This window comes from Equus asinus, chromosome 18, assembly GCF_041296235.1.
Source record: "Equus asinus isolate D_3611 breed Donkey chromosome 18, EquAss-T2T_v2, whole genome shotgun sequence".
Classification (NCBI taxonomy): Eukaryota; Metazoa; Chordata; class Mammalia; order Perissodactyla; family Equidae; genus Equus; species Equus asinus.
Window position 1 is genome coordinate 24,544,530 of NC_091807.1, and position 12,835 is coordinate 24,557,364.

The 12,835-nt window shown below is 36.2% G+C and overlaps 1 protein-coding gene across 2 annotated transcripts in view; it reads right to left on the minus strand.

Moving 5' to 3' along the window:
* The window catches only part of CYYR1 (cysteine and tyrosine rich 1), a 103,748-nt gene that overhangs the window by 84,401 nt on the left and 6,512 nt on the right, over positions 1-12,835 (minus strand). The window lies entirely within an intron of this gene.

Consider the following 12,835-nt stretch of genomic DNA (forward strand, 5'->3'; position numbering starts at 1 on the left):
GTATACGTTGTGAAATAATCACCACAATCAAAGTAAGTAGCATATCCATCGCCTCACATAGTTACCTTTTTCTTATGGATGTGTGTGTCCGGAGAAGACTTAAGATCTACCCTCCTAGCAAATTTCAGTTACAGTCATGTGCTGCATAATGGCGTTTCGGTCAACGATGAACAGCATATACAATGGTGGTCCCATAAGAGTAATACCATACAGCCTAGATGTGTAGTAGGCTATACCACCTAGGGTTGCGTAAGCACACTTTATGATGTTCACACAACAACGAAATCAAAATCACCTAACAACACATTTCTCAGAGCATATCCCCATCTTTAAGTGACCCACAGCTGTACACAATAGAGTATTGTTGACTATAGTCACATTGTTATATACTAGATTTCCAGAACTTATTCATCTTCCATAACTGAAATGCTGTACCCCTTGACCAACATCTCCCTGCCTCCTCCCATGCTGTAACCTACCTACATCATCGTAGTTGAAGCGAGTTACATTCACATAGGATAAATTTCTGTCAGTTAAAAAAAATCCATTCTCCGTCCTTCATTTAGTGTGTTTTGAGTATTAATGTGATTATTGATATGTTTGATTTAGGTCTATCATTTTATTATTTTCTTTCTACTTTTTTTGTTTGTTTTTCATTCCTTTGATGACTACATATATTGTGCTGTAGGGTTTTTTCGTTTACTTTTGTTTTTCTTTATAATGGATGCTCTAAGGATTTCAGAATACGTACTTAACTTTTCATCATCACTTAGAGTCACTTTTATACTACTTTAGTTAGAATATCGAACCTCTCCATTTTATGGATCCCTTTACCCTCCCTCTTTATGGTATAGTTGGCTTATATATGACATCTACATTCATTGAAAACATTAACATACAATATTATATGGTTTTAATTCAACAGTCTAACATATTTTAAAGAACTCAAAAGGGGGAAAAGTAGGCTATTATATTTACCCACATATATGCCAATTTTGATACTCTTCCTTCCTTTCTGATATTCCAAGTTTCTCGCTGGTATCATTTGCCTTCTTTCTGAAGAGCTTCCTTTAGCAATCCTTATAGATCAATTCTGCTCACTAAATATTTTTTTATTTTTTCTTAATCTGAGAAGGTCTTCATTTCACCTTTATTCCTGAAAGATATTTTTGCTGGTTGTAGAAATCTGAACTGACAATTCTCTTTTTTCAGCTCTGAAACAACAAGTCACTTCTCTGGCCTCCATGATTGCTGATAAGAAATATGGAGTCATTCAAATTATAGCTCCCCAATAGGTAATCTGTTGATTTTTTTTTGGCTGCTTTCAAGATTGTTTTTCTTTAGTTTTCAGTAGTTTGATCACGATGTGTCTGGGTGTGGTTTTCTTTAAGTTTATCCTTTTTAGAGTTGACTGAACTTCTTGAATCTGTAGCTTCTCTCTTTCACCAAACTTGGAAAGGTTTTAGCACCACACTCTTTCTTCTCTCTTCTGGGATTCTGATGACATGAATGCTAGACCTTTTGTTATTGTCCCACAGATCCCTGAGACTCTGTTTGCTTTATTTTTTTCCAATATTTTTTCTCTCTGTTGTTCAGACTGGATAATTCCTATTGATTTGTCTCCAAATTCACTTATTCTTTACTCTGATGTCTCTATTCTTCTATTGAGCCTATCCAGTATTTTTTTTTAATCTTGGCTACTGTATTTTTTGTTCTGAAATTTCTATTTCGTTCTTTATTTTTTCTCTATTTTTCTATTTCAGTCTTTTCACTAATTCAAATAGCATTTGCCCCTAATTCTTGGATCATTTTTTGTAATAGCTACTTTAGAGTCTCTGTCAGATAAATTCCAACATCTCTGTTGCTTGATGATTGTCTTTCTCTCACAAGTTGTGATTTCCTTGGTTCTTTGTATGCTAGGTAATTATAGACTATATCAGGGACTTTTTGAATATTATGTTATAAGACTTTGGGTTTTGTTTAAATCTATGTAGAATTTTGATATTTTTATTTTAGCAGGCAATCAACCAGGTTCAATTTAGACAAGTTCCAATCAGACTCTGTTGGTTATTCTTTCAATATAAGTTCCAATTTCAAAGCTTTGTAGGCATGTTTGGATCTGTCCCATGTGTACACCACCCAATTGCTAATCTGGGATCTGGGTGGTTGTTTATCATGTATTCAGTCCTCAAGGTCAAGGTATCCTATTTAGGGTTAGATCCATGCAGGTGCAACTTGAGACGATCCCAAGAGTTCACAAGCAACTTTAGGGGTCACTTTCTTGATTTTCTCCATCTTGATGATTTCCCTAGTACTTTCTGGTTCCCTGGGGCAACTCTTTGTGGTTTTCTGGTCAGAAAGATGGGCTTTATTTACCCTGCTCTTTGCATACTTCCACAAATGGGCTCATATCCAAGGGTAGACAGTGGGAAGACAGAGACAGTAAAAAAGCAATGGGGATTCACCCCATCCTCCTGGTATTACATCAATTTGATCAGAAAGAGTTTTAGGCTCCTGTTGGGTCCTGTTACTGCCATTGTCACTCCCACTGGCACTGCTGCCTCTGCTACCAAAAGACCACTTGGGAGCTGCACAAGAAAACAGAGAAAAGAAAAAATATAGAGGTACTTCCCCCACTGTCTTTGAGCATGAAGATACCTTGCTTATTTACCTAGAACTAGAGAGCTTCTCCCGTAGCTCTGTCTGTTCACGTCCTGGAGGCTACTAACGTGTTTTGGGCTATGTTTAGTCCAGTGTGGGGCAGACAGAGGGAAAAAAACTGATAAACTCAAGGCTAGATAGGCAGTACTTCAAATTTTGGTCTTGTACCCCAATCTGCTTCTCCTATTTGCTTTCCACACACACCTGAAATAGCTGCTCCATGCATTCCACCCAAATTCTATAGCTGCATTCAGTGGGAGGCAGAAAGTGGAGTGTGCTTTTCTGTCTTACCCAGAGCTGGAAGCAACCCTTCCAACTAACGATAATGAGACAAAACTGTTTTACCGTAACCACTAAGCGAAATATATAGTATGTACAGTAAACTGACTGTTTAAAGCCAACAAGCTGAATAAAAATAAACTCATTTTAGAATTGATAGACCTCAGCTGATCCTTGCTATGATCAATGACTTTTTATTCACATGCCATCTGGCATTTATTCACTACCACTGAAAATACTTTGAATCTGGCGAATGTTGCAAATGTAGGTTATGTACAGTATCATCAGAGGCAAGATATTACCCTTTTTATTCTTGTAAGTCTTAAAAGCACTGACATATGGAGAGAACTGCTGATGAACACATTTTTCTTAAAGTCTAATCAGGGCAATTCTAAACTTTTACATGCAAAGGCACGCTCAAATCTGTAGAGTACTGTGATCACTCTGATGAAATGGCTAGAGGTGACAAGACTGTTTTGTGAATTAATTACTGACATGTCATCAATAGAGATGAACCAGTTGTATGCACAATACATATTTCTGAAAAGTGGTGAATAAAATAAATTTTGAAAGAAGAATTAATTGGAACTCCATCATGAATCCTTTTGTAAAGCAAATCATTGCCCCCCGATTTTTGGTATTGCAAGTGTGATTTTTTAATAAATCAGGTTTCTCTAGTTTTATTTAGTTGTGTTTACCCCTTTTTGAGATGATTTCTGTAATGCACAGGTCAGCCTAGGGCAACATGGCAGGTTTGTGTATTTAATGCACGACTCTTTGGTCTGTATTATGCTTTTAGCAACTGCTGGGCAGCAGGACACAGAACTTAATTAGCTGCCTTTGGAGTTATCAGACTGCAATCACATTTGATTAAGAAGGCCATTTATTTCAGTCAAGGCTGAGTGTGCTCTAGGGAGGAGAGATGCCCACGTTTTGGCCCAGAGGACCAGGGAGAGAACCTCACACTCAAAGTGGTGCTCGGTTGCTTAGTCACGGGCTCTCCAAATGACCTTGAGAAGCCAGTTTGCTCCCCATCTGCTTCCTCTTTGCCCAAAGTCCAGATGTTTTCAGAGCCCAATGTTTTCATTAATGACAAGAAAAATTTGCAAAACCCTTCGAAGTACTTTTAGGTACAAATATATCCTTCAGCCTAATGCTGAGAGAGAGGCAAGTTGTTACTACTTGTCCCTCTTTACAAATTAATAAATGGAGGCTCAGTGATATTAGGAGAATCAAGTTCACACAGCATAAAAGAAGAGGAACTCAAACCCCATTTTTGTGAATCCAAATATTCTTGGTCTTTTTTCTAGAACTCCCATCACTAAAACTACTGTTAATTAAGAACAGAATCACAAGAGTTGTTTCCTGTTTCATTCCACCCAGCAAATGGCAAGAAGGTCTATTTGCTTAATGTAAGGATGGGTATTACTCGAGATTGCAACCACAAAGTAGAGTTTTCACCATTTATTTGATAAATTTAGATTCAAAGATTTCCCTTTGTGTAATACTTTGGAGGCTGATTTTGTATTATTCCTGGTATTTGCAGAAGAAACATGTATCAACATCGTACAGCTGTTATTTGCAACTTATTTTCTGCAAAATGCAGCATGGGGAGATCCAGTTCGGCTCACCTTTTTGACAGTGTGTAGTCATACAGAGTATGTTTGAAGTAATTTGTCATGTTTTTTCTCTATTTTTGTCAGGTTTGTGCAAAGGCATACAAAAAGCATTGTTCTTGCTACCTGTAAATCTTCTTTCTTCTTCCCCTTGCCTTAAGAATGAATATTGAAACAAATTCTATTTGTCTCTGAGTTACCATGGGTTAAACAGCCAAAGCTTTCACCCGTGGCACTTTCAGATGGAATCCTATTACACTTTATGAGCTTACCATTGCCCTCTGAAATTTTCATTAGTTGTGGGTGTGTTCATCCTAATATTTCGCAGTTGGGAGACAGCTGGAAGACAGTGTGTTCTGGCCTGCAGCTGTCCACCAGAATTTTTCTAACATAACGGAGTAAAAATCATTGTGTGTGCATAATTGTTTCCTCCTCAATTTTATCAATAAAACATTTTATCTCCAAAAATTATGCAAGTGAATAGTGTTGCACAGGTGCCTGTTGCCTTAATAGTCATAGGCTGGCAGATCATATTGCTTTATTGAGAGAGCACATTCTCTCCAGAAATATGACAAGAGGTTAAATCATTATAATCAAAATGGTGTTTGAATTTTAATCCCTATCATCTGATGATAATTTATCATAAACAGCAGTGATCAGAAAGTGAGGACTGACTACAGAGAAATCACTCCTTTTGGTATGTAGTGATATCTGATTTGTTCTCCATGAGAAGAAATTCTCTGAAATCAGTAACATATTTCAATTACAATATGATTTTTCTAAGCAAATACTTATCCAGATGATACATATTTATTAGGACTCAAAAAGTGTCACGTTTTTCATGTTTAACTGGAGGCTTGACCTCCATTTAAACAATTCATTGTGGATCATTGAGTTGGTTAGGCCTTGTGCCTTCAATGGTAAGCTGTTAGATTGGCTTCTTGTCTTCTCAGGTTCCAGAGTGTGGAAGGGCAGAGATAGTTCAGGAGCTTGAATAACGTGATAATAACAGAGTAGAGAAAGGATAATTTTATGGCAGTTTAAAGCAGGGAATTTAATCCAGATACTGAGAGTAAGCAAACCTCAACATATGGTGTTTAGGTTTCATAAGGTCTTATAGCAATGAATAGTTTCCACTCATCCATCTTGAAATCTTCTTCAGATCTTAGGGAGCTGGTGGGGAGTAGCAGAAAGAGGTCAAACACGTGTAGTTTTAAACACCAGCTCATTACACGGTAGCTGTGTGACATTAGACAGATTATTTCACTCTGGGTCTCAACTTCCTCTTCTGTGCAGACAGGAATAATAACACCCAGCTCATGAGGGCTATTCTGAAAATTAACAAACTAATGTGTTTTAAGCACCTGGGACAGAGAATGCATTAAATAAATGGTAGCTACCTTCACTCTAAGAGTCCCTGCTACCACCAAACACACTTTGTCTTATAATTCCTGACTCTGATTTCTATTTAATTAAGGGAGCTCCTAAAACCTGGAATATATGCCCAGATGTGAGTTGATACGGTTTGGGCACAATCCCAGTAAATAAGGATGGATGGATACTCACATAAACTGCTTTGTTATGAGAACATATTCAATTTAGAATGAACTGAAATACCATGAGTCCTATCTCTCATATAACATAAAACACAAAAAGCACATAGAAGAAAATAAAGACATCACTGTCCCCGCCACCACGAGATGTGTATTCAGGCTGATTAGCAAAGGACATCAATTTTCATAGACATGAAGGAATTTTGAAGGGATGGAGAACACCTTAAAGGAGGCTGAAACGGAGAACACTGTTCAGGATTCTGATCAAATGTAGAAAGGCGAGAAATCACAGAGTACTCTTGAATTTCCCTGAGGTTCCATCATTGTTTGCTCTTCTCTTTCTTACACCTCTCTTCAGAACATCTCATTCACTCTCACACACCCTCACACCAGCACCTCTAGGCTTTTTACTCCCAAACCTAGAAGTGATGATCCAGGCTCTCTACAGAGTTCAGATTGGTACATTCCACAAATTAAAGGCCCACTGAATCAGGCCTATAGGCTATAGAGCCTATAGCCCCCTCACCCCCCAGGCACTCAACATATTAAAAACGGAATTCATTCCCCTCTTTGAATCTTCTTGAATATTCCCCATTAGTTCCCAGAACACCATCCACCCAATCATCCAAAGTAGAAGCTTAAGAATTAGTTTAGGCTTGTTCCTTTCCTTTAGCCTCAATCCCTAGCCCCACATCCCATCAGTCCTCAGGTCCTAATCTCTTCTATCATTTCAACCTGTAGTACAGGACATTGTCAGATAGCACCAGCCCTCTCTACCCAAGTGTGCCTGGAGGATGGGCAGCATCAGCATCCCCTGAGAGTTTGTTAAAAATGCAGAATTTCAGATCCCACTCCAGACCTGCCAAATCACAATCTGCATGTTAACAAGGTGTTGTGATATTTATAGGAAGAAATATACATTTGGTCTTAGTTCCCGTTTCTGGTACAGAGCCCCTAAACCCCTCTGAATTTCCTAAGTGATATCAGTGAAAAAGGTGTCTTGATATCATAACAAACCCCTTTCAACCACACCCAAGTTTATGTTATTGAGGTGACTTTTGGAAAGCACCTAAGGATGGGTTTATCTCTGCTCTCTATCAAGCTCCCATATGTCAGTTTATAAGCTCTATATTCTATCAGTTTGTCTGTAAACCAATATCATACGATTTATTTTCTGTAACTGTATAATAAATCTTGATATCGTAAGGCATGTCTTCTCATTTTGTTCTTTTTCATAACTGCTTCTCTTTTCTATGCCCTTTACTGTCCCACATAAATTTTAGGCTCAGTCTGTCAAACTCAACAAAAAATGGTCCTGTGGGTTTTGATTGGAATTGCGTTGAACTTACATACAGTTCAGGAAGAATTGATATATCCCACGTATTGACATCCTTACAGTATTCCATCCACAATTTGGTATATCTCAATTTCTTTTGGTCTCTCATCTCTTGAAATTTTTATGTATTTATATGACTCCATAAATGCCAAGCATATATTATTATTGGATTTCATACTAAGTATCTTATAGATTTTGACATTGTAAGTAAGATTTGTGTACACACAAACATACTACATTTTCTAATTGCGTGTTGCTGATATATAGGAATGCACTAATTTTTGTACACTGACCTTATATCCTGCAGTTTTGGTGAATACTCTTATTCATTTTTATAGGCTGAGTAGTATAGGAAATCATATTTTATGTAAATAAAAAAATTTATTTTCTTCCTTTCCAGTTATTACTACCTCGTTTTAATTTGCCTTGTTGATTACAGTGACCAGGACAGTATGATGCTGAACAGCAGTGGTTCTAGATGCTAGCTTGTTTTATAGTTGCCTTGAAGGAGAAAGGTTATAACAGCATATCATTGAGTGGGGCTGTTTGTTTGTTCTTTTGATATTTATTAGACTAAGAAATTTTCTTCCATATTGCTAGTTTGCTAGTGTTTTCTTTTAATTCTAAGTGAGTGATGAATTTTATCAATTGCTTTTCAAGACTGATCTTAGAATGACTCTCCTTCAGGAAGTCTTCCTATCACCCTAAAGTTGGACTAAAAGTCCTCCTTTCTGATTCCACTGCATTGTGTGCTTTCCACAGCCTGTTAAACTATCTGTTCATAGGTCTATGTTCTCCAGTAGCCTATAAGCAATGCAAGAGCAGGAGCCATGTTTGATCCATGGCTATATCCTCCAGCACCTGGTGTAGAACATAGAATATCTCCCTACGTATTTATAGAAATAAATTGCTAGGAACATGTTCTAGAAACTTCGTCTATTCCTTCCTGAAAACAAGTTATGTTTCTGACAACTAGCTTAATTTACAAAGGGAATTATGAGAGAATAGAATACAATTGACTGAAAAGAGCTTTAGATATCTACACATTTATATTTGCTCTTAATAAAACAACACATAAAGTGAAAATATATGTCTTCCGAGAAACAATGACTTTCTTCTTATATCAAACATAATTTGTTACTACATTTTAAATCAAGTTCATACTTATTGTAATGTTATACTAGTTTTTTATCTTTGCATTATTATTAAAACAAAAATAAGACTCCCACAAACTTTGATTTGCTCAGTATGTACCTTACAGAGGTGTTTTTTTAAATATCTAGGTACTAAGAATATTTATATTTAGTTAATTTTAATGATGTTTTTTACCAATGCCAAAGGCCTTTCAAAATGCATTATGTTTCTGTCGCTGTTTGAATAGCTTCACGTGTTTTATTCAGAATGCTCAGCTACTTAATGAGCATAGGACCTCAAATGCCATTTGGAAATATGAAACCTTTATCTTATAACTCAATTTTGCTTTCATGCATAACATAACTCTAACATCACAGTTGTGATATTTATTAGCTGTCTTTGCAAAACCGCGGGCAATACATCTTTCACATTTCATTGAGAAGAAAAGAAACCTAATCCCATCAGGATCTCCATTATTAGTTCTTCCTCTTGATTTTTCCCTGTGGGGATTTTGTGTTGGCCAGATGGTACTCTGAAGAAGCCCTAGGCAGATCTGCATTTTACAAAGGCAAACTAGAATAGCAAAAATCTGCTTTTGAGTAAGGGGATTAAATTTTACATTTTGTCATCTGGCCCACTATGTCCAACCTAGCCATTATGTGGTTCATATTCAATATTGTACAGTTATTCTCTTACTGACACAGCAGTTTACCTTCCTTTTCAGTAAAGTCCTACTTTTAGTTTGTTCCATTAGTAACAGTAATTAGCCAATCAATTGCACCCTCTATTCCCTTGAATTCTACAATTCTAAAGAGTACTCTGCAAACCACATCTTTATGCTGGATCCTCTCTTCTGAGGGAATGTCAATCACATTTCATCAGAAGCAAGAATTGAAATGCTCCTTTCCATATTCATCACAGGATGTTGAGCTTTCATGGGGAGGAGTGGCTGAATGAAATGTTTGAGAATCAGTTTGATGAGAAATTGTTTATTTCTTGAATTGGCCCAACTCTCATTTTCAAACAGTGAGGTTTCTAATCTTCAGGTAGTTGTCCTCACGATCAAAAATGTCAAAAACGGAGAAATAATTCCAAGGTCACATATTCTATGGTAAATGATACTAAATAGCGCAACATCTCCAAGTGTTCGTTCCAAATCTTTTTTACATGAAATAAATAAAAATAATCTCCTTTGACACCTTCTCATTTTTGTCCCTTGTCTTTGTGGTGTCTCGGAATGTGTCCTGTCTATATAAAACCAGCTATCTTATTTCTAGAAAAGTATTGAATTATTTTGTTTTAGTTTTGTTAGGCACATCCAATACAAGTATGTAGTCCACCAATAAAAGTAGATAAAAGTAACTGTCTAGCTTTTGTCTTACCTACTTATTCATGCTATATTCAAAGTTTAACATTTCTTCTCTAGCAACACTGAACAACAGGGGCTTTCCCAAACTAAGCATTTCCTTTCTTCTATCTTTGCCTTTGTAAGAGAGTCTCTCTGTCTGGAATGTTCTTCCGTTTCATCACTGTCCATTGATGTAAATGTCTATTCTTCCTTCAAAATTACGTTCAAATTTCGTGTTTATGAGGCTTTTTCTAGACATCCCTTTCTAAACACACCCACACACTCACAGACTAGCTGTTTTCTCTCTTCCCAGCCCTTTAATAATGCTTCATAGATTAGTTCATTGAATTAGAATTATTTGTCTATACTCTCCTCTCTTATTAGATTGCGAGATGCCTCAGGCCAGGGTTACATCATTTATTCATCTTTGGATTCCAGGAACTGGCTCAGTACTGCCATGGTAACAGGCGTTCAATATGTATCTGTAAATAACTGACTGCACAGAATATGCTGACTTTTGTAAAAATTATTCTTAAATGCTGGAAAATAATACTATTATTTTTCTGTATTGAAGTCAACATCATCTGTGACCATAGTGATCAAATGTAGGTATGTTATTTCAAATAGACTTATGTCAAATACACTTAGTGTGGTGATCATTTTGCAATATACACAAATATCGAATCATTATGTTGTATACCTGAAACTAACATAATGTTATATGTTGATTATATCCCAATTTTTAAAAAGTAGATATGCGATTTTAAAAGTTTAATTTTGAAAGTTTTTCATGAGATGCAAGTAAATTTTAAAATTCTTAACTGAGAAAAGAAAAAAAGGGAGGGGTAGAATCTGAATTTATTTGTCAAAAATAACTCATATTTGGAATATAAAATGGAGGGACTTGAGTAAAATAAGACTTTTCAACTAAAAGGCAAATTGAAAGAGTGATCTCTTTATAAATGTCTTTATGATTAATTCGCGAAAGAAAAAGGAGAGTTGAAGTAAAAGAGAATTAAGGGCTTAATATCACCACTGATTATTTTAGAAGGTGACTAAGGAGAGGCCTCAGCAATTTACCAACAGTCTAGAATGACCCAAATTGTATTTTATACTCTTTTTAGCTCATTTTAAACTGAGCCAAGACATTTTCTATTTTGAAAACAAAAATAGAAACTAACTTAGAACAAATTTATAAAATTATTCATTTAGGATACATAACATTTTTTCCTTATTATTTCTCTGATAACCACAAAGATTTAATTTTCTGTTAAGATGATTAAAATGATTTTACTAAGAATGTGTCTGGATGCTTGGAAGAGAGGAAGCCAGTTTATGAGTTCCAAAATAGCAATATTTGAAAACACGAGCATGAAAGAACTTTTGTAAGCATTCTTGGAATGACTTTTTTCTCTCCGCACCCCCCACCCCAACTTAAAAAAAAAGCTTTGGGTGGAGTTGAGCATGCTTTTCAAATCTTAAACAATAACTGGAAATCCTGAAAATGTATTCTCCTTTATCCACTGGGGAAAACACTTTAAAGCCCTTTTTACCCCTAAGAATTGTTTAGCTAGAGATTTACTTAGTGGTTTCTATTTTGAACCAAAAATTCAGTTTTAACTGCCTGAAATAATCTGTGTTTATTTCCACCCCCCAGAAAACAAAATTCTTTTTTTCAAACATAACAAATACATAGCCCTAATAACCCAGATAAATGTATCAACTCAACTAATTCTTTAACCAAGTGGCGAAATTAGTTAAAAGACTTAGAATATGTACCACAAAAATGTGAATCTGATTGCAGATATAAAACATATTAAGCATATCTGTAAATTTAAAATTTTTAAGTATTTTGATTAATAAGTAATTATGTCCTTTATATATATATTTACCAGGGTGGAGGTAGCTATGAGGTGAGAAATAGGGGCACAACACACGCCATGATGTGGGCAGAGAAATGAGCCAGGAGCCAGAGGATGAAACACTCACAGCATCACGCTAACCGCAAGTTCCACAAACCTATACCACCTGTGGGCCCACTCACACATCTATCTGGAACAGCAGCATCTGGCACGTGGAGACCACTCAAAAATAATATTTTAACTTAGTAATAATGTATTTTAAATGACTTTAAAAGTGCGAAGTGATATACAAACGTGAAACATCATTATGTATTTATATTTAAGGTATTCTCCACTGATTAATTTCTGTATGTATCATTCTGGCGGTTCTCTAATGTAAGAAGGGGACTTAATCTCTTTTCCACCAAGTCTTCCATGAGAAAAAAAAATCCACACATCTTACATAGAGTTTATTTGCATTTCAAAGAATGCTTAAGTTCTGTTCATCAATCTTTACTACAGCCTGACAATTCTTACATAGCGATGTTAGCCTTCAAGAGTATCCTGAAGCATGATTCTTTTTGGCCTTATTCAGAGAAATATGATCTCTAATATCAGCCCCAACTTTGATTCCAGAAAGTTTATGTAGTGCCGTGTTTTCTATTCTCAGGAAATAGAGGATGAGTTATAAGCCATCTCAATGGACACATCGCTAAACAGCCAGGCACACCCTTAGTGCCTGATCTTCCCTGGGTCTACTTAAGCCTTCACAGGGCATGAGTCTTCAGAGGGCACGGGAGCAGAACAGCTCCCAAGTCATCCTGATATTCACTTGAAAAATAAAAACTAAGGAGGACAGTGGCTAGACTCCTGCTGCCATCTGAAAATCATGGGTGATTTTCACGCAGGAAAGTCTAATGTTCCTAATTCTCTACCTTCTATTTCTCAACTTGATGGTCTGTATAGAGGAACTGAGAATTGTACACTTTTCAGACATACAACCCTGAAAGCAGTTCCTGCTTCTCCCTTGCCCTTTGCCCAGAAGCATCTCTAAAATAAATTCTTAA